The 21,584-nt window shown below is 57.2% G+C and overlaps 1 long non-coding RNA gene and 1 gene segment (V, D, J or C); one reads left to right on the plus strand and one right to left on the minus strand.

Annotated features, from left to right (window-relative positions):
* The window catches only part of LOC126958621 (uncharacterized), a 150,272-nt gene extending 147,608 nt beyond the window's left edge, over positions 1-2,664 (minus strand). The window contains exon 1 of the long non-coding RNA XR_007727242.1: positions 2,345-2,664. This is a non-coding gene — a long non-coding RNA (uncharacterized LOC126958621). The remainder of the gene's footprint in view (positions 1-2,344) is intronic.
* Positions 1-21,584, plus strand: part of LOC126958570 (immunoglobulin heavy constant gamma 2-like) — a 186,921-nt gene that overhangs the window by 162,552 nt on the left and 2,785 nt on the right.

Here is a 21,584-nt window from a genome sequence, read left to right on the forward strand (position 1 = left end):
AGACACGTCCCCCTTCCAGACCCTGTGCATAGCAGGTCTACCCCAAACCTCCGCTGCTTGGTGCATGCAGGGCGCTGGGGGCCAGCTGTCCCCTCAGCAGGACATTCCTACCCTCTGGCCTGCCAGATGCTCACAAAAAGGAGGCAGCGGCCGGCATACCAGGCGCCCACCCAGGCAGGAGCTGGCCCTGGAGCCACCCCGTCCACGCCAGCCTCCTGAACACAGGTGTGCTTTCCACATGGTGAGTGGGAGCATCAGCCACCAAGGCGGGGAAGCCACAGCACCATCAGGCCCTGTTGGGGAGGCTTCGGAGAGCTGCGAAGGCTCAGTCAGACGGCCTTCCTCCCAGCCCGCAGCCAGCCGCCTCCATTCTGGGCACTCCTGGGAACAGACATGAGGAATGAGGTTGTTCTTATTTCAAGCCACGCACGCTGCTCTCCGGCTCCTGGGAAGAAGCCTCCCATGGAACAGGGTCTCGGTGCCAGCACCGCCCCTTGGCTGCCTGCCCACGCTGCTGGATTCTCGGGTGGAACTCGACCCACAGGGACAGCCAGCCCCACAGTCTGCACTGGGAGAGGAGGGACCAGGGCCAGGCCCAGGACACGGCCACCTCCCACCCACTCCACTCCGCCAAGATCACTCAGAGAAGAGCCCGGGACACGGGTCGCTACAGGAGCCCTACAGGGCAAGGGTGAGGACAGCCCAAGGAAGGAGTGAGCATCTGCCCAGACAGGTCTGCCAGAGGAGGCCTGGTGACCAGGTCCCAGGCAGGCAAGACTCAGCCTTGGTGGGTCCTTGGGACAGAGGAGGCCCAGGAGCACCGGGGAGAGAGGTGGAGGGACACCAGGAGAGCCAGGAGCGTGAACACAGCGGAACTCATCACAGAGGCTTAAGTCCAGCCCCAAGTCACGTGCAGCAGGAACAAGCAGCCACTCTGGGGCAGGAGCTGGAGGCGAGACGGCAAAGAGGGTGCCCGCGGCCTGGGGAGAGCGGGGCTGCCGGCCACGACTGCTGGACAGAGGCTGCCACGCTCTGCTGCCCGCGTCACGCCGTTCGGTGAATGTCACGCAGAGTCTGCAGACAGGAAGGGAGGCACGAGCGGGAGCGCAGCAAGCGCCTGCCTCGGCCGTCAGGGAGGACTCCCGGGCTCACTGGGAGGAGGTGCCATGATTTCAGCTTTGGTAGCTTTTTTCTTCTTTTAAATTTTCTAAAGCTCATTAATTCTCTTTAATGTTTCTCGTTTTTGATGACAATAAAATATCCTTTTTAAGTCTTGTACTTTGTGATGGGAGCAGCCTTCCTGTGTTCACGCGTGTCCTGCGCCCGGTGGGAAGCAGAGTCAGGAGGCAGCTGGTCGAGCTGCACCTCGGGGGCTCCCTGCACACGCCCCCGCCTCCTGCGGCCACACGCACTGTCCACGCGGCCCTCCCTGGCCCCGTCACTACATGGACCCCGGGGCTTCTCCTCTTGCCTACGTGGATGCAGTTTCTCCTCCTGCTGGGCATGGTGCTGCCTGCCCTGGTCACTCTGCATGGGGCAGGGCTTCCAGGACAAGCTGGGTTGGGGCCTGGGAGCTGGCTCAGACTGGCCAGGCAGAGCCACACAGAGGGCCTTCCAGAATCAAGAGGTGGGTGTCAGATCTGTGTGAGTCAGCTCAGGACCACAGAGGGGCGGCTCGCACCGCAGACCTGGATCCTCCCAGGCCTAGGGACCAGGAATCTGAGATGGGGATGCAGGCAGGGCTGGTTTCTCTCAAGCCCTCTCTCCTTGGCTTATACACACCGTCTCCTCCCTAGGTCCTCACATGGCCATCCCTCTGTGTGCCTGTGTCCTAAGCTTCTCTTCTCAGAAGAACACACATCAGATTAGATTCACCTCATAGGAACGTAATGACCTCTGTAAAGGCCCCATCTCCAAATACAGTCACATTGCGAGGCCAGGGATTAAGACTTCAATATATGAATTTGTAGCGGTCACAATGTAACTCATAACAGTCCATACTCTGGCCCCCCAAAATTCATGTTCTTCTCACATGCAAAATACATTGATCCTATCTCAGCATCCCCCAGACTTAGCCCTTTCAGCATCAATTCTCAGCCTGAAATCTCATCAAAATATCACCTTGATCAGGTATGGGTGAAACCTGGTGTGATTCATTCCGGGGTAAGATTCAGCCCATAAGAGACACGTTGGGTGCCAGAAACAAGGACCAGGCAGGAGACGCAGAGGTGAAGACAGACATTTTCAAAGATAAAGCTGGGCACTAGATCATGTAGCAAGGACAGATTTTCAACAGAAATAACTATTGCAACAGAAGAAAGAGTCCGGCAAGACCTGAACTCACCTCCATCTGTGCAGAGGCGACAGCCTTGTAAAGGGAGACGGTACGGGGAGCAGCGAGGGTGCTCGGGGCTCAGGCGTCGGGGAAGGGAAAAGTTGCCCAGCGCTGGTCAGCGTCCCTGGGATGGGGCCCGCTGTGTCCGCGCCGGCCACTGTTGAGGTCAGGATTCTGTCCTCCCAGAGCCTGGAGACACCGGCCCATCTTCCCAATGGGGACACTTCAGGGAGTGGCTCCCAGGTCCCGAGAAAGACCCTCCTGGGTCACAGGAAATGCACAGACATCGGGAACGGACAGAAGGACGTGTGGTTGCAGCCCTTTCAGCAGACGCCCTGAGAAAGGCAGGTCGGGGTTGGAGCAAACAGTCAGTTCTGGTGCACGGAGCTTTCTCACGCAGGTGTTGACGGGGCAGGGGGCGGCCTAGGGGTGCGGCCAGAAGCTGTTAGACACTGTTAGTGTCTGCTCAAGTCTTTACGAGCCAAAGCTGAGGCCGAGTGGAGAGGCTCCAAGGAGCCTGGCTGGAACTCAGTCAAGGACATGGTCTTGTTACCAAGGTGGCTGCGGTGGCTGGGCTGGGAAATGCCATCGGAGTTTCCTGTGGCAGGAGAGAGACCATCTCACCCAGGAAAAGGGGAGTGGTTGGATTCGTTGGTGTGGCATCGAGCAGCAGGAGCTGCACCAAACACAGAGTTGGGGTGAAATCCCCAGACTCCAGGCCCTGCGGTGCCGTGGGAGGCCTCACCGCTGGAGGGTGGGCTCCAGGGGGCCTGGCCTGAACCGGGTGCTGAAGCCCAGCCCTTTAACTCCCAGGACACACTGCTGCAGCCGCGAGGGGGTGAGGGAGACAGCACCTGGGGTCAGGGCGGGCAGCTGCTGCCTCACCGGCTCTATCCGAAGCCCAAGGATGGCGTCCCAGAGATGCAGGAGAGCTTTGCCCAGAGAACGAGCCAGCCTGCAGGGACCCTGCTGGACAGGTCTCCACCCTCTGCCCTTCAGGCGGCCCTCGGGGCCTCTGGGTGCTCTGATGGGATGCGCTCCAGTCCACTATCTGATGACAGACGGCCCGGCCAAGCTAAGGAAGGGAAACCCAGGACAGTGCTGGGCGCTGCGTCATTCCGTGCCCTGAGCAGGCTGAGTTGGGAACAAGCAGATGCTCCCTGCAGCTCCTGCCCCCTTCAGGGCCTGGTGCCTGGACCAGGTTCCCTGGGGAAATTGGGCCCCTCCCTGAGGCACCCAGGCCCCACCTCCCCCTTTCCACCTGGGACCGAGCATCCTCCAGAGGGCCAGCCTTCCTGGAACAGCCCTCCTGCAGGAACACCACGCCCAGCCCCAGGACCCTCCCTCAACTCTCCAGCAAGGCTGCACTTGGGTGACCCCTGCACACCCTCCAGCCATCCATGCTGCGATGTAACACAACATGGTGTGACGTGGTGTGATGTCCGTGGTGTGACAGGGTGTAATGTGGTGTGATGTGACAGGACATGGTGTGATGTGCTACGATGTGGTATGACAGAGTGTGACATCCCTGGTGTGATGTGATGTGGTGTGATGTGGTGCAATGTCCCTGGTGTGATGTGATGTGACATGACTGGACATGGTGTGATGTGATGTGATGCAGTCGGATGGGGTATGACATCCCTGGTATGATGGGGTATGACATGGTGTGATGTGGTGTGACAGAGTGTAACATCCCTGGTGTGATGTGGTGTGATGTAGTGTGATGGGGTATGGTATGGTGTGATGTGTTGTGACAGAGTATGACATCCCTGGTGTGATGTGGTGTGATGTGGTGTGATGGGGTATGATATGGTGTGATGTGGTGTGACAGAGTGTGACATCCCTGGTGTGATGTGGTGTGATGTGGTGTGATGGGGTATGACATGGTGTGATGTGGTAAGGTGTGACATGATGTGATGTGCTGTGACTCGGTGTGACATCCCTGGTGTAATGTGGTGTGATGAAGTGTAACTAGGGGTGATATAGTGTGATGTGGTGTGACATGTGATGTGGTGTGACATGATGTGATGTGATGAGGTGTGATGTGGTGTAACATGTGATGTGATGTGGTGTGACATTCCTGATGTGATGAGGTATGATGTGGTATGATGTGGTGTGACATAATGTGATCCAGTGTGATGTGATGGAGAGTGATGGGGTGCAACACTCCTGGTGTGATGTGGTGTGATGTGGTGTGACAGGGTGTAACATCCCTGGTGTGATGGGGTAAGATGTGTTGTGACATGGTGTGACAATGTGATGAGTGTGCCTCCCTGGTGTGATGTGGTGTAACATATGTGATGTGGCATAACATCCCTGGTGTGATGGGGTATGATGTAGCTAATGTGGTGTAATGTGATGTGTTGTGATGGGGTGTGATGTGGTTTGACATAATTCGATGTAGTATGTTGCAGTGTGACAATGTGCTGTGGTGCGACATCCCTGGTGTGATGTAGTATGATGTAGTTTGACATGGTGTGACGTAATGTGATGTGGTGTAATGGGATGTGACATCTCTCGTGTGATGGGGTGTGATGGGGTGTGGTGTGACATGATGTGACATGAGATGTGCTGTGACAGGGTATCACATCCTTGGTGTGATGTGATGCAGTGGGACATGGTGTGATGTGGCATGATGGGGTGTGACAGGGTACGACATCCCCAGTGTGATGATTTCCATGGTGGGATGTGGCGTGACATCCCTGGTGTGACATAGTGTGATGTGGTGTGACATGTGACATGGTGTGACTTTCCTGGTGTGACTCTTGTGTTGACATTTGTGGTCAGCCCAGGATACAGAGGTCCCTGTGGCCGAGGGAAGGGGGAGAATGGAACCATCTGAGCATGTTGACCTGGAGGAATTGGTGGCCCTTGAATCCACGAAGCCCACCCTGCCAGGTGCCCCTGCCCCACGGGACCCAAGTGGGCTTGCAGAGCAGCAAGCAGGACTCTGGTTAGACTGGAGGAAGGACCTGCCACCACGTGGCCTTGTGAGGGGACACAGAGCGAGGCTGTGACCTCAGCGTCCGCCCAGCACAGGGTGCTGCTGAAGCGCCTCCTGTCCTCTCAGCAGGGGTCCCAGAGCAAGGCCCGAGGCAGGCTGAAGAGGGGCAGAGAGAGGATGCTGGGGAGGCAGGGGTGAGGGGAGTGAGAGCCCAGGTTTCAGCTGAGCCCCTGCACAGGGAAGGAACCTAGCTGAACCCCCGTCTCCCAACATGCTCCTGACCCTGCCCCTGCCCAACCACCTCCCAGAGGGCACCTCGGCCCCTCTGCTACCCACACCCAGCAAGGGGTGTGGGGTCCCCACCGAGCCCAACCAGCGAGGCCCGGCACGGCCACACCTGTGCTCACCACTCCCATGGCCAAGATACCTGCTAACATGGCAGGCCAGGGCCAGGCCTGGAGGAGATGGAACATCAGTCCCATGGCCAAGCTCCCTGCTCAAATGGCAGGGCTGGGCCTGGAGGAGACAGAAAGCCCAGTCTGGCATGGTACTAAGGCTGCACATGTCTGCCAAGTGTGAGGACCACACGACAATGCCTGCCACGCGTGGGGGCCACGTGACAATGCCTGCCATGCATGGGAGCCACGTGACACAAACGTGTACTCACACAGGCCTCGCACAGGGACACAAGCCTGTGCGACTCCAGCACTCACCCTGCAAACTCAGGCACGGGCTTCCCGGGCAGGTCACAGCCTCACGCCTTCAGCTGCTCCATGTGCCAGGCCCTTCACCCACGTTCCCGTCCCCAGTGCTGGCTGCTGAGCCACACCGTCTTCTCTGTGGATCCCTCCCAGCCCGCTCAGCACAATGGACATGCTCTCTCCCGTCCTGCGACTGCACCGGCCTCTTCCCCTCAGCACCCACGTCTGGCTGTCTCCCAGGAAACGCGGACCACCACGGTCAGGGACCACCTTCCTAGCTGTCCACGTGGACCACACCACACCTGACCCCAGGTGGAATCACACTGTGTCCTGCTTCAATATTGAAAAGGGGAAAAGCTGGAGGAGGGGAAAGATGAAAGAGAAAAAATCAGGAGGGGAGGGTCACATTCTTGTGAGGCTTTGATTGGAGGTCACTGAGCACCCACGTTGCATGGAAAAGAGGAGTTGAGGGAGCACTTACCCGTTCACCTTGTGCTCAGTAAATCTCCACTGGATAAGAAAATAAACAGAAGACGTCAAATACGCATTCGTCTCAGGGGCGGGAGGGACGATGTCTTGTCTCCTTTTGTCCCACGTCATGAAGACCGGGCTGTTAATTTATATTGTCAGGCTGAGGGAGGCCACCTGGGGACACCTGGCCTATCTGCTGCTTCTATCAGTTTAGAAACAAAAGGAAAGGTGTGATTTTTGTTCTTTTTTTATTTTTATTTTTTCCATGACCCAGCTTCCAAGCTCAGCTTTTCTTTGTGGCATAATGAGTTTGGAGTTCTGAGATTTTATTTTTCTTTCACAATCATCAAGGTCAGTGGTGTGACGAAGGTCACACCCTCAGTATTCAAGATGTGATGTCGCATAACATCCCTGCTGTGATGGGTTATGGTCAGGAGGGCTGGTCCACACCCAGAACCCTGCCATCCCTAGATGCTTTTCAAATGCGTACTGTGGTCTCTGACACTTTCACCATTGGAGAAACAGAAATGGACCAAAAGATTACTAGGTGAGTAATCTTATAATTATTGGTGAGGCTGCAGCCCGTGCTCATGGGGACAATGCCAGGCTGGAACCTGCATTTCTGACCCCAAAGCTCCTGTTCCTTTCACTCGCCCCACACCACCTCTGAGTCCAAAGCTTTGTCCTTGCCTGAGTCCTACCCCCAGGGACAGGGGCTCAACACAGCCACCAACACATCACACCCTGAGAAGGTCCCTTGAGCCCAGACAGGTTTGGAGAGCACAGAGCCCTGGAAGCTCTGTGGAGGGGCTGCACAGTTCTCTATTCAACACATACTCACCAGGTGGTCACCAGCAGAGATGCCACATGGCACGGAGCTCGCCTGGGCCAACAGGACAGGTGTGGGGTTGGGAGGCGTTCCCAGGGCACTGGTTGAAGCAGAGCTGTGGGGAAAAGTTGTGGCCAACCTCAGATCTGCTCATCAACACCTGGTCTCCCGCCCTCCGGGGCCACAGAACACTAAGCTTCCTGGATACTGTGGCTGGGTGGGGCCATGGGGGAGAATAAATCTCAACGAGTTAAAAGGTCATTTTAAAAAAATATTATGATCATGACTCACATAAACATGATGACACATTTCAGAGATGCTCTTTATCTCATTAATTAAGGGGCTACAACCAGTTCAAAGAGGAATTCAAACTACTACACTTATATAATTGATTAAAGCATGGTAAAAGGTGTTCATAAATAGATGCAAAATGGCCCTTTTCCCTGGGAGATGAGGAGGAATCCATTGTCCTTCCAAAGATGAGAATTTGAACTTCTACCAATTCAAAGAGTTTTGAATCGCTATCAATTATCTACAGCTTCGAGCAGTGGTCCCCAACTTTTTGCCACCAGGAACTAGTTCCATGGAAGACAATTTTTCCACAGACCAGGATCGGGGGATGACTTGGGGACAAAGCTGTTCCATCTCACATCATTAGGCATTAGGGTCTCATAAGGAGTGTGCAACGTAGACCACATGAATCTGCAGTTTGCAATAGTGTTCGCTGCTATGAGAATCTAATGCTGCCACTGATCTGACAGGAGGTGGAGTTCAGACAGTAATGCTCACTCACCCCTCTCCTCCTGCTATGTGGCCCAGGTCCTAACAGGCCATGAACCAGTTCCAGTGCACGAACCAGGGGTTGGAGACCCCTGGCTTATAGAGTTGTAAAATAGTTCAAAGAAAATGAAAGATACAGAGCTCCATAGAATGAAATAACCTGGAAGAGTGTACAAGATGATGCCTTGCTTTCCATTGAAGGCACCTAGTAATCTTTTGGTCCATTTCAGTTTTTCTCACTGTTTCCTATAAACATATATAACTAACTGACAGAAACAGATCCATAATATAGAGAAGATCCCTGTAAACCAACCAAAAAATTTCAAATATTCAACAGAGGAATAGGAAAGAGAATTCAACAGATGTTTTACAGAAGATATCCAAATAGCCACTAAACTTATGAAAAGATGTTGAACCACACTAGTCAACAGGGAAATGAAAATGAAAAACCACATGAGAGAAAGTCGTTCTGATTCCAATAATGCTGGAGCAGCTAATATCAGACCAGTCCTTTGGCAGATGGCAATTATAAACACTGGAAAAACTAAGCACACACAACACACACACACCAATTATAGGCACTAGAACATAAGCAAAAGTATGCAAATACGAGTAAGGATTATTCCTTGAAATATTTGTCTGAAGTCACACCCCAGCGCATGTAACAGGTGCAGCTAGAGTTCAAGCAGGAAACTGCAGCCCTCCTGGTGAGGAGTGGGATGCAGGGCTGCATTTTTAGAGCAGCTGGAAATGAAAAGAAGATGTCCATAAAGGAGAAGGTCACTGAAGGGAAACCCCACAATCTGCAGGTAAACTCCACAGAAACCTCTGGCTGATCCCTTAGGTGTGCGTGGGTAGGGAAAACTCCAAAGGGCCCAGCAGAAAGCAACACCTGTAAGGTTGAGAGAACTGAGATTCCAGCTACTGACAACTGCTGGGCAGACAGACTTTGGAGTTTGAGTCAACTCAAGCTAACTGCTTCCTAACATTGAAAAAAACAATCAATGCTCTGCTAAGGAAGAATGCAAAACCCAACGTCAGTACCACATGTTATCAACAACATCAGGTGCACATCCAAAATTACCATGTATGCAAAGAAATACGAAAAGGTGATCCATAGTCAAAAGAAAAACAGGTCAATGGAGATCAACTCCAAGGTGACCTAGATGCAGACTCAGTTATCAGACAAGGACTTTAAAGAAGTTATGTTAAATGTGTTCAAAGACTTAAAGGAAAATATGGTTGTAATGAGTGACTAGATGGGAATCTCTATAAGAAACTGAAAATATTTACAAGAACCGAATGAAAATTCTACAACTGAAAGTATGATTCTGAAATGAAAAACATCATTTGGCCAGGCACAGTGGCTCATGCCTGTAATCCTCGCACTTTGGGAGGCCAAAAAGGAAGCATCGCTTGATCCCAGGAGTTGGAGACCAGCCTGGGCAACATGGTGAAACTCCATCTCTATTTTATTAAAAAAGAAAAGAAAGAGAAAAACATTACTCAAGTTTAATAACAGATTGCAGCAGACATGAGAAGGAACCGAAAACTTAAAGATGCATCTATAGAATATGTCAATTCTTTTTAATCCAATCCAAAGAAGAGAGAGAAAAATACTAGAAAATGAAAAGAGACTCATCCTGCTGGACAAGGTGAAGCATTCCAAAACATGTGAAACTGGAGTCCAGAGGGGGATGTAATACTTCCATGGGAAAGGTCAACCCTAAGCTGTATGCAAATGTACCTGCATAGGCTGCTGTGGCAGGCTGATGGCATCTCCCTGGCCAAATGTATGCCCACCTGGAACCTCAGAATGTGACTGCATGTAGAAATGGAGTCTTCACAAATTAGGGTAAGGACTTGAGATGACACCATACTAAATTTTGGATGGGTCCCAAGTCTAAAGACTGGTGTTCTCATGAGAGGAGAGGACCCAGACACACATGGAAGTAAGCCATATGATGGCAAAGGAGAAGATGAGGGGTATCATCTTTTGCATTACTGTAAAGAAACACATGAGGCTGGGTAACTTATAAAGGAAAGAGGTTGAATCGGCTCACAGTTCTGCAGGCTGTATAGGAAGCCTGGCACCAGCATCTGCTTCTGGCGAGGACCTCAGAAAACTTGCAATCATAGCAGAAGAGCAGGTATGTCACATGGCAAGAATGGCAGTAAGAGGCTGAGGGGAGTCCCAGACTCAAACAACTAGATTGTGTGTGAGCTCACTGGGGGAGAACTCACTCATCACCAAGGGGATGATGCAAAATCATACATGAGGGATCTGCCCTCATGATCTAATCACCTCCTACCAGGCCCCACCTCCAACACTGGGAATCATATTTCAACATGAGATTCGGAGGGGACAAACATATAAATCATATCCTTCCACCCCTGGCCCCCCAGATCTCATGTCCTTCTCACTTTGCAAAATACAATCATGCCTTCAGTCCCCCAAAGCTTTACCTCATTCCAGAATCACCCCAAAATTCCCAAGATCCACGTCTCATCTGAAGATGACTCCCTTCCACCTATCAGCCTATGAAATCAAAGACAAATTATTGACTCCCAAAATACAATGAGTGTGCAGACATTGGGGTAAACATGCCCATTCCAAAAGGGAGAAGTTGGCAAAAAGAAAGGATCTATATGCCCCATACAGGTCAGACATCTGGCAGGGCAGTCATTAAATCTTAAAGCTCCAAGGTAATCTCTTTTGACTTCAAGGCCCATACCCAGGGCACACTGGGTGTAGCAGGTGGGCTCCCAAGACTTTGGACACCTCTACCCCTGTGGCTTTGGAGGATGTAGCCCCTGTGACTTCTCTCACAGGATAAAGTTGAGTGCCTGTGGCTTTTCCAGATTCAGGGTGCAAGCTGCCAGTGGATCTACCATCCTGGCGTCTGGAGGACAGTGTCCACTTTCCCGCAGCTCCACTATGCAGTGCCCTGGTCAGGACATTATATGGGTGTTCAACCCCACATTCCAACCAAAAAAATCTTGTCTTGCAAGTTCCCAGGAAATTGCCAAGAAAATTCTTAGAAAACAGGGTTAGAGAAAAGATGGAGAAACCCCCATGACTCACTGGCTTCTGAAGAGGTGCTTAGGCATTTAAGTGAGACCGACGAAACTCCACACTGTAACCTTCAGAAGGTCAGACACTCACGAGATCGTCAACCACAGCTCCCTCGCTGGGAGGCAGACACAGAGCTGGAGGCGGCGGCCACAGTTTAAACGAGGTGGACAAAAAGGCATCAGCACCGGGACTTGTAAGAGGCCTGGGAAGGAGCAGGCGGCAGTGGAGGCTGCACAGCCTTGGGAAAATAAATTTACTTGGAAGAGACCAGGGACTTGCATTTGGGCCAAAACCAAGGACAAGAGGTCAGCTGGTCCCAGGGAACTCTGGATCCCAGCACCCCACCATGGGTGCAGGGGCCTGACAACCCCACAGAGGGCTGTGGGCACCGGGCACCAGCCTGCGGGGGGTCTGAAGGCTGCTGCCCAGCCACACATGTCCTGTCCCTGAACAAAGGGTCCAAGAGGCAGCTGCAAACCCGCCCTCCTCAGAGCAGCCTCTTAGCCTCAGCTGGTGTTGGCCCCTGGTCACCACACATGCCCTGACAGTGGGGCCTGGCCTCAGAAAGGGGCCCCTCCATTTGTATTTTCTGTCTGATCCTTGACAAAATGCGGACACCAAAGACCAAACCCTAATCTTGATTCACATACTCTGCAAAGAAATGACAAAGACTAGTTCTTCCAGAGGTCAGTTTTAGAACATGTTTATTCTAATTCTGCCTTATCTCTGTGCACCAAGAAAAATATCTGCACGTCTGTAGTAAAATGGGAAGGTCCCTTCATTTTGTTTGTATGCTAAAGAAAACTTTTTACATATGTCACTTTTTAAAACTTGGTTTTGTGTGTTTTGTATCCTTATAACATTTTCCATAATAGATCATTTGGATGATGAAGTCAGAGTCTTCTGACAGAAAGCAGATCAATGGATTCCTAGTGATCAGGGGCTGGTGGAATTTTTGGAGAGATTCTTCATCTTCTTACAACTGTTTATCTGCATTACAGTGGCGGTTGCATGACTGCATTTGTTGAAACTTACATGTAACAGGATGGATTATACTGAATATAAACTACACTTGAATAAATATGACTTTCAAACTTAAAAAAGTTGCGGGGGTGGTTCACTGCCCTGGCTCAAAGCACCCTGGCCACGCTGCCTGTCCAGCCCACCCCATCCCTGCCAATGCTTGACTCCAGCGTCCCGACAGCCTCCTGACCCCCAGGGCTGCTCTGCACCCTGAGGAGTGCGGCCATCCGGGAGCGGCTGGATGGAGATGCGGAACCCAAGACTCGACTCGTGCCACACCATGTCCTCCCGCCCCCACCAGCCACACGCAAACACCGAAGCAGCACTGTCCTCACACACGCTGCCCCCACCCACCCTGGCAGGGCCACTCCAGGCCTGAGGTAGGAAAGCAGATGCTCCCCCTTCCCCCAGAAACAAGTATACCTTCACACACACCCCAGCACACACACACACTCACATGCACACACCGACACACACACAGGTGCGTACAGCTAAGACACAGCCCATTCCCATGCAGTCTAGCCCCTGTCACTGAGGGAAAGGGGCAGCACCGTGGGACCACGGGAGGGGCAGCTGGACACAGAGCCAGGCCCTGGTGAAGGCCCAGGCCACTGGGGGAGACTGCCAGCATGGCTAGGCATGAAGGCCAGAAGAGGGCAGGAGGGGCTGGGGCACTGTGCCTGTTGGGCTTAGGTGGGAACACGCCGGGCAGGAGAGGAACAGCCCGGCCCCTCACACAGGAAGGGGTGGGGGCAAGGGCAATTTCTGGAGGCCAGGGCAGGGCCACCACCCCAAGGAAAAGCAGAGCAGGGTGAGTACGGACATGGGACTCGGAGCTGAGCAGGCCTGGTGGGCCCCAGGAGGGAGACACAGAGGACCTGGGGATCTCAAGGTTGGCAGAGGCCAGAGATGGAGCACCAGCTGGGACTGGACCTGGGCTTATGGGAGCAGCAGGTGACCTGTTCTCCTTCCTGAGGGCCCACCCTGCCCAGAACCTGCAGCCCAGCACAGCTTGGGGCATTGAATAGAACTGGGAGAGAGCAGGATGGGCACTGAGGTCCCTGCCCCAAATGCCCACAGCCTGGGGAAAATGAGCAGGTAGATAGGGGAGCAGGTGGATCCCCATACACACCCACACAGTGCACACAGACTCACCGGGGCCGGAGGGGACAGGAGACTCTCCACCACTGCATGGTTTCTCTCCTCATCTCATCCTGGGTTTCTACCACACTTGATGCAGGTGATATTCAGCCGAGATTGTGGACGAAGAGTTGGTGCTGGAAGGGATTAGCCATCTGGGAGGTGTTGCTATGGGATGCAAGGATTTTGCATGTGAGAAGGACGTGATCATGGGGGAGCAGAGGGCAAACTCTCATGGGTTAAAATGTGTTCCCCTATAAATTCGTGTGTTGAAGTCCTAACCCCCAGGACCTCAGAATGTGACCTTGTTTGGAAACAGAGTCTTTGCAGGTGCAATCAAGTTCAGATGAGGTCACCCTGGAGTAGGGCGAGCCTCTGATCTGATATCACTGCTGTCCCCATCAAAAGGGGAAATCTGGGCACAGACAGCACGTGGGGAGAACGCCCTGTGAAGATGGCGCTGCTTCCACAAGCCAGGAGCGGCAGAGACAGCTGGCAACACCCAGCAGCCAGGAAAGAGCCTGGGACAGAGTCTCCCGTCACACAGAGGAGTCAGCCTCACCGAGGCCTCCATCCCAGATACCCGGCCTCCAGAAGCAGGACGGAATAAACTTCTGTTTCTTAAGCCACACACTCGGGGGTGCTGTGTTACCAGGGACACAGCTAACAGATACGGGTGTTATCCTGAGCCGTCAGCCCCACAGGCTGCGCGAGAACTCCCTGCCCTAGCCCAGCACAGTCTCCCCGGCCCCCTGGGTGTGCCATGGGCAGTGTGGGGCTCCTCACTCCGTCCTCCCCCAGTCTGGGAGGTTGAGCCCATAATGAGTTCCATGGGGTGAAGCCAGAGCCGGAGGCTAGGAGCCAACTGGGAGCCCACGGCCGGAGGATGGATTTCCCCAGGGACCCACACGTGCACCTCCACCTGCCTCCTAGACATTCTCTCTGAGGGCAGGGCTGGTGCCAGCTCAGGGATCCAGCAGGGTCACAGGAGTGAGCCGGGTCCTTGTGGAGAGCACACTTAGTTGGGGGGACATGATTTCCCCTCGCAAGTGTCCATTCTAGATGCTTCCTGTTCCATTCTAGATGCTTCCTGTTCCATGCTGGATGCTTCCTGTTCCATTCTAGATGCTTCCCGTTCCATTCTAGATGCTTCCTGTTCCATGCTGGATGCTTCCTGTTCCATGCTGGATGCTTCCTGTTCCATGCTGGATGCTTCCTGTTTCATTCTGGATGCTTCCTGTTCCATTCTGGACACTTCCTGTGCTACACCTCCTCAGGCTTTTGGTCTTCCCACTCCCTCTGGCTTCAACCCGTCCCCTGCTACCTCCCACCTCCAAGTCAACCCTTGCCCAGCTCCTCCCTCTCTCCAGAGCTTCTGCCTGGCAAGGTCCCTGCTGAACTCAGTCCAGGCTCCCCCAGCACAGATGGGACCCTTGCACCTGCCCTTGGCCCTCCCCACTTTGCATGATACCAGCACCCGCAGGCCCCAGGGAGACCCCATTTCTCACTCTACTGCTGGCCCAGTGGCCCTGGAGTCCCACTGCAACTCAGGTGTGCCCCTGGCCTCTCAGGAAGCTGAGTGCCCTGCCCCTAGCCAGGCCATCCCCTCTGCTCAGTCCCAGGGCCCTGCCCCGACCCCATCCCGTCACCTGCACCACAGACTCTGGCCGACTCTGCCCAGGCCCTGAAGAGGCCGCTCTGACTCCCCTCTGCTGGTACACTGCCCTGCACCACCTCCACTCAGCTTCAGTGTGTTCATCCACCTGTCCCATGTCCCTCAGTCCCCAGGAGCAGAGCTGGTGGCCCTGGTTCCTGGCAGTCCATCTTGTTCCTTCTGGAGCGCCAGCCTTAGGGGCCTTCCTGCCCAGGGTCCACTCGAACCAGCCCTGGGACCCTCCCGGCCTCAAGCACACGTTCCCCCTGCAGCCCGACCTACCCCTGCCTGTGAGCTTGGCCCTGAGCCCTGGAGCGCCTTCCCTTCTCCGTCCCAGCTCGCCCTTGCCAGCTGCTCAGCGGGATGGGCTGACACTCCCCTCCCTGCACCATGAGTGAGGGCCACCTGGAGAGACGCCCAGGCAAAAGCAGCCACCAGGGCCCAGTGGGGGCCAGAAGGCTCAGGTGACAGGCCCAGGTATTGAGAGGCTGAGACCATGGGTGGAATGGGCATGATCCTTGCCAGTCTCAGTCCAGCCCCAGGGAATCAGGGACAGAGAAAAGAGCAGCGCACAAGGTCCAGGCTCCCCACCTTCTCCCGTGAGTATGGGGGCACCCACCACCCCCATCCCCACACACCCAGGAGGCAGCCTCAGCTGTGTCTGGACTCCCCCTCACCCTCTGACACACAAACCACCAGAAGAAAAGGGAACTTCAGGAAGTAAGCGGTGCCCCCGGTTTCAATCCTGTTCTTAGTCTTTGCAGGGTGCAGGGGTGGAGTTCCCACCTCTGGGGACCTGGGACTTGAGCTGTGTTTTCCTAGGAAGACAAATAGCAGCTGACAGTGGGGGCGGGGCCGCCCACATGAACCACGACAGAGCAGGAAGGGCTGGGACCCCCACCTCGATGAGTGGGGTCAGCACAGGGCAGGAGCACAGGCTTGGGAGGAGAAGGACAGAGCCTGGGTGCAGCCGTGGGTCTCCTGGACCTGAGCTGCCGAACAGGCTGCAAGAGGTTGGGGAGACGCTGGGGCGAGGCCGGCCCCACATGGAGGCCCAAGTGGAGCCAGCATGGGGGAGGTGGGCAGGCTTCAGGCACCAATGCCCACCCAGTGCCAGACGATGGGGCCCGCGGGCAGGTGCTTCCCAGCCAACAGGGAAGGACACACTAGAGGCTGACGGAGGCCTCAGGACCACCGGGCTGGGATCACGAGGAACATGACGGGATGCGGCAGAGCCGGCCGTGGGGTGATGCTAGGATGGCCAGGACCGACTTGAGCTGAGGAGGCAGCAGAGCGAGGGAGGAGGAGAGGCCCCAGGGAGGGGTTGTCCAGGCCGGCAGCAGCACCGGAGCCCAGGGCAGGGTCAGCAGTGCTGGCTGTGGGGCCCTCTTCTCAGCCAGGACCAAGGACAGCAGGTGAGCCGGGAGCAGAGCAGGGAGGGTGATGTGGCAGCAGGACGGGAGGGTGGAAGTGAAGGATCCCAGAGGCAGAGGCAGGGACAGGGGATGGACAGGGGCTGGGCTCAGAGCCAGCTGACGGGGCTGGGGCACCTGCTGGCGGGGAGCAGGGCTGTGGTCAGCAGCGGAGAGGAGCGGAGAGCTGTGCTGAGTGCATGGGCGCGAGGAGGGAAGAGCCCAGGGAGGCCCAGAAAGGCCCAGAGCACAGCAGGCCTGGGGCGAGGAAAGGGGCTGAGGCTCTGTGGGTTCCGGGAGCTGACCCAGCAGAGCAGAGGCCACTGAGGAGCTGGGGTTCAGGAGAGGCTTCCAGAGCAGGAGCAGTGCCGGGATGGGAGGATCCAGGAGCTCATCCAGGAGGGGGACATGGGAAAGAGCAAGGGGCTCTGCTGGGGAGACCTGACTGGACACAGGGGTGCTCCACAGCGTAGGGAACAAGCCAAATGCCGCAAAAACAAAAATGAGGCCAGAAAAAAGAGCCCAAACCTGGACACAGGGTGCCAGGACAGTCAGGGGGCAACAGTGGCCTGAGTGACGTTGCTGCCCCGGGTTGAGGGAGGGTAGAATGAGCAGGGGGCAGGCATCGGAGCTCAGGGGACCAGGACCGAGCAGCCGCAGGTGAGCAGGGGCTGGTGGGGGCAGGAGGAGCTGGGGGCAGCTCCTGGAGCCCAGGGGACCAGGACCGAGCAGCCGAAGATGACAGGGGCCGGTGGGGGGGACAGGATGAGCAGGGGGAAGCCCCTGGAGCTCATAGAGCCAGGGCAGAGCCGTCGCAGGTGAGAAGGGCTCAGTGGGAGATGGGCAAGCAGGCAGCAGCCTCTGGAGCTCAGAGAACCAGGGCAGAGCAGCCTCAGGTGAACAGGGGCTGGTGGGAGGCAGGACACGCAGGGGTCAGCTCCAGGAGCTCAGGGAGCCGGGGCAGAGTAGCCTCAGGTGAGCAGGGCAGGTGGGAGACAGGAGGAGCAAGGGGCATCTTCTAGAGCTCAGGGGACCAGTGGAGGGCAGCCGCAGGTGAGGAGGGCCAAGTGGGAGGTAAGACAAGGAGGGGGCAGCCCCTAGAGCTCAGGGGACCAGGGCACAGCAGCCTCAGGTGGGCAGGGCAGGTGGGAGACAGGAGGAACAGGGCCATCTCCTGGAGCTCAGGGGACCAGGGGAGAGCATCCGAAGGTGAACAGGGCCAGTGGGAGGCAGGACGAGCAGGGGGCAGCCCCTGGAGCTCAGGGGACCAGGACAGATCATCTGCAGGTGAGCAGGGTCTGGTGGGAGGCAGGAAGAGCAGGGGGCAGCCCCTGGAGCTCAGAGCACCAGGGCACAGCAGCCTCAGGTGAGGAGGGGTAGGTAGGAGGCAGAATGAGCAGGGGGCAGCCCCAGGAGCTCAGGGGACAAGGCAAGAGCATCGGAAGGTGAGCAGGACTGAGGCTCACCCTCAGGAAGCCAGGACAGAGCAGCTGCAGGTGAGCAGGGCCGGTGGGAAGCAGGAGGAGGAGGTGGGTAGCCCCTGGAGCTCAGAGAGCCAAGGCAGATCACCCGCACGTGAGCAGGGGCAGGAGGAGCAAGGGACAGGCACTGGAGCTCAGAGGACCAGGGCAGAGCAGCCGCAGGTGAACAGGTGCAGGTCGGGGGCAGGAGGAGCAGGCGGCAGCTCCTGGAGCTCTGGGGACCAGGGTAGACCCGCTGCAGATGCGTAGGGCCGGTGGGAGGCAGGACCAGCAGGGGACAGACACTAGAGCTCAGGGTACAGCCGCCACAGGTGAGCAGGCCGGTGGGAGGCAGCACTCAGCCCCTACACTTTGGCAGGATCTAGGCAGTTGCTGGCAGCTGACAGCTGAGGGCTGGTGAAAGCACAGTGCAGCCTCCTGGTGCAGGGAAGTGGGTGTGAGCCCATCCCACTGAACAGTTGGTCGAGCAGCCGCAGGTGCACAGGGCAGGTGGGGGCAGGAGGAGCAGGAGGCAGCTTCTGGAGCTCAGGAGACCAGGACAGAGCATCTGAAGGTGAACAGGGGCCGGTAGGGGGACAGGATGTGCAGGGGGAAGCCCCTGGAGCTCATAGAGCCAGGGCAGAGCAGTCGCAGATGAGAAGGGTTCAGTGGGAGATGGGCAAGCAGGGAGCGGCTCCTGGAGATTAGGGAACCAGGGCAGAGCAGCCGCAGGTGAGCAGGGGCTGGTGGGAGGCAGGAGGAGCAGGAGGCAGCACCTGGAGCTCAGGGGACCAGGGGAGGGCATCTGAAGGTAAACAGGGGCTGGTGGGAGGCAGGACAAGTAGGGGGCAGCTCTTGGAGCTCAGGGGACCAGGGCAGAGCAGCTGCAGTTGAGGAGGGGCAGGTGGGAGGCAGGACGCGCAGGGGGCAGCCCCTGGAGCTCAGGGAACCAGGGCAGAGCAGTCACAGATGAGAAGGGTTCAGTGGGAGATGGGCAAGCAGGGGCAGCCCCTGGAGCTCAGGTGAGCAGGGCACAGCAGCTGCTAGGTGAGCAAGGGCTGGTGAGAGGCAAGATGAGCAGGGGGCAGCCCCTGGAGCTCAGGGAATCAGGACAGAGCAGCCTCAGGTGAGCAGAGCAGGTGGGAGGCAGGACAAGCAGGAGGCAGCTCCTAGAGCTCAGGGAGCCAGGGCAGAGCAGCCTCAGGTGAGCAGGGCAGGTGGGAGACAGGAGGAGCAGGGGACAGCTTCTGGAGCTCAGGGGAGCAGGGGAGGGCATCTGAAGGTGAACAGGGGCCAGTGGCGGGCAGGATGAGCAGGGGGAAGGCCCCGGAACTCAGGGGACCAGGCAGAGCAGCCGCAGGTGAGCAGGTCCTGGTGGGAGGTAGAACAAGTAGGGGTTAGCTCCTGGAGCTCAGGGGACAAGGGGAGAGCATCAGGTGAGCAGAACTGAGGCTCACCCTCAGGGAGCCAGGACAGAGCAGCTGCAGGTGAGCAGGGCCGGTGAGAAGCAGAGGGAGCAGGTGGGCAGCCCCTGGAGCTCAGAGAGCCAAGGCAGATCACACGCACATGAGCAGGGGCTGGTGGGAAGCAGGAGAAGCAAGCGGCAGGCACTGGAGCTCAGAGGACCAGGGCAGAGCAGATGCAGCTGAACAGGGGCAGGTGGGGGCAGGAGGACCAGGCGGCAGTTCCTGGAGCTCTGGGGACAAGGGCAGACCCGCTGCAGGTGAGCAGGGCGGTGGGAGGCAGAACAAGCAGGGAACAGGCACTACAGCTCAGGACACAGCAGCCACAGGTGAGCAGGCCGGTGGGAGGCAGCACTCAGTTCCTACACTTTGGCAGGGGCTGGGCAGTTGCTGGCAGCCGACAGCTGAGGGCTGGTGAAAGCACAGTGCAGCCTCCTGGTGCAGGGAAGCGGGTGTGAGCCCATCCCACTGAGCACCTGGGTGAGCTAGGATGGAGAAGGGAAGGCATTCCAGGGCTCAGGGCTCAGCTCACAGGCAGGGGCAGGTCTGGATGCAGGGGGAACGTGTGCTGAGACCAGGGCTGGCCCCAGTGGACCCTGGGCAGGAAGGCCTCTGAGGCTGGCGCTCCAGAAGGAACAAGATAGGCTGCCAGGAGCCAGGGCCACCAGCATAATGAAGCTGAGTGGAGGTGGTGCAGGGCAGTGCACCAGCACAGGGGAGCCAGAGGGTCCCGTTCACAGCCTGGGCCGAGTCGGCCAGAGCCTGTGGTGCAGGTAGGGGAAGGGGTAGTGAGCAGGGCCCTGGAGCTGAGCAGAGGGGATGGGCTGGCTGGGGGCAGGGCACTTAGCTTCCTCAGAGGTCAGGGCACACCTGACCTGCCGTGGGACTCCAGGGCCACTGGGCCAGCGGCAGAGACATGGGGCCTCCCTGTGGCCTGAGGGTCCTGGCGCCATGCAGGGTGGGGAGGGCCAAGGGCAGGTGCAAGGCTCCTACCTGTGCGGGGGGGACTGGGCTGAGCCCAGCAGGGACCTTGCCGGGTGAAGCTCTGGAGGAGGAGGAGGTGGGCTGGTGGCCGAGAAGGCCAGGCCAGGGCTGGGAGGGTGAGGCTGTGGTGACTCAGCCTCCGGAAGTAATGGAGGACACTGGGGAGGCAGGGGGCATCGATGCACTCAGGGCCCTGACCTGGGCTGGTGCACACTGGGGCTAAGGGGAAAGGGGGGAGACGCTGAGGAGGGGCTCCCGGGGGCTATTCCAAGGCAGGAGGTTCCGGGGCCCTGGGGCTGAGGGTGCCGACCCTATGCAGTGTCTGGCCCCTCTGCTGCACAGAAAAACAGGGCCCTGGAGGGCAGAGGGCAGGCTATGACCAGGGCCCTGGGCAAGTCAGGCCCACTCACTAGAGGAGGGCCACGCTGGGGCGGCAGGGTCAGGGGCTTCAGGGGCCTCGGGGGACCCACGAGAAGCCATCTGAGAACAGTGGCCACTGGTCAAGCCAGGCACCCATAAAAGGCTGGAGTGGGGCCGACGGGCATGAGCCGTTCCTGAGGTGGCACCGATGGCCAAAGCCTAGGCCAAGCTAGAGGCCCTGGGCTGTGCTGACTCCCTGCAGACACAGAGCACTAACCCGGCTGCCCAGCCCCGCCTCCTAGGCTGCAGGGGTGCCTGCAGAAGGGCACCGCAGGGCCGCCACTCCTGCAAGCCTTCTGGGGCAGGCTGGGCCTGACCTTGCCTTTGGGGCAGGGAGGGGGCCAAGGTGAGGCAGGTGGCACCAGCCAGGTGCACACCCAATGCCCGTGAGCCCAGACACTGGACCCTCGCTGAGAGACAAGAACGGAGGGGCCTCTGCGCCCTGGGCCCAGCTCTGTCCCACACCGCAGTCACATGGCGCCACGTCTCTTGCAGCCTCCACCAAGGGCCCATCGGTCTTCCCCCTGGCGTCCTGCTCCAGGAGCACCTCCCAGAGCACAGCGGCCCTGGGCTGCCTGGTCAAGGACTACTTCCCCGAACCCGTGACCGTGTCGTGGAACTCAGGCGCCCTGACCAGCGGCGTGCACACCTTCCCGGCTGTCCTACAGTCCTCAGGGCTCTACTCCCTCAGCAGCGTGGTGACCGTGCCCTCCAGCAGCTTGGGCACCCAGACCTACGTCTGCAACGTCGTTCATGAGCCCAGCAACACCAAGGTGGACAAGAGAGTTGGTGAGAGGCCAGTGAGGGAGGGGGGGTGTCTGCTGGAAGCCATGCTCAGCCCTCCTGCCTGGACAAACCCTGGCTGTGCAGCCCCAGCCCAGGGCAGCAGGGC

The sequence above is a fragment of the Macaca thibetana genome, chromosome 7 (assembly GCF_024542745.1).
Source record: "Macaca thibetana thibetana isolate TM-01 chromosome 7, ASM2454274v1, whole genome shotgun sequence".
NCBI classification, from domain to species: domain Eukaryota; kingdom Metazoa; phylum Chordata; class Mammalia; order Primates; family Cercopithecidae; genus Macaca; species Macaca thibetana.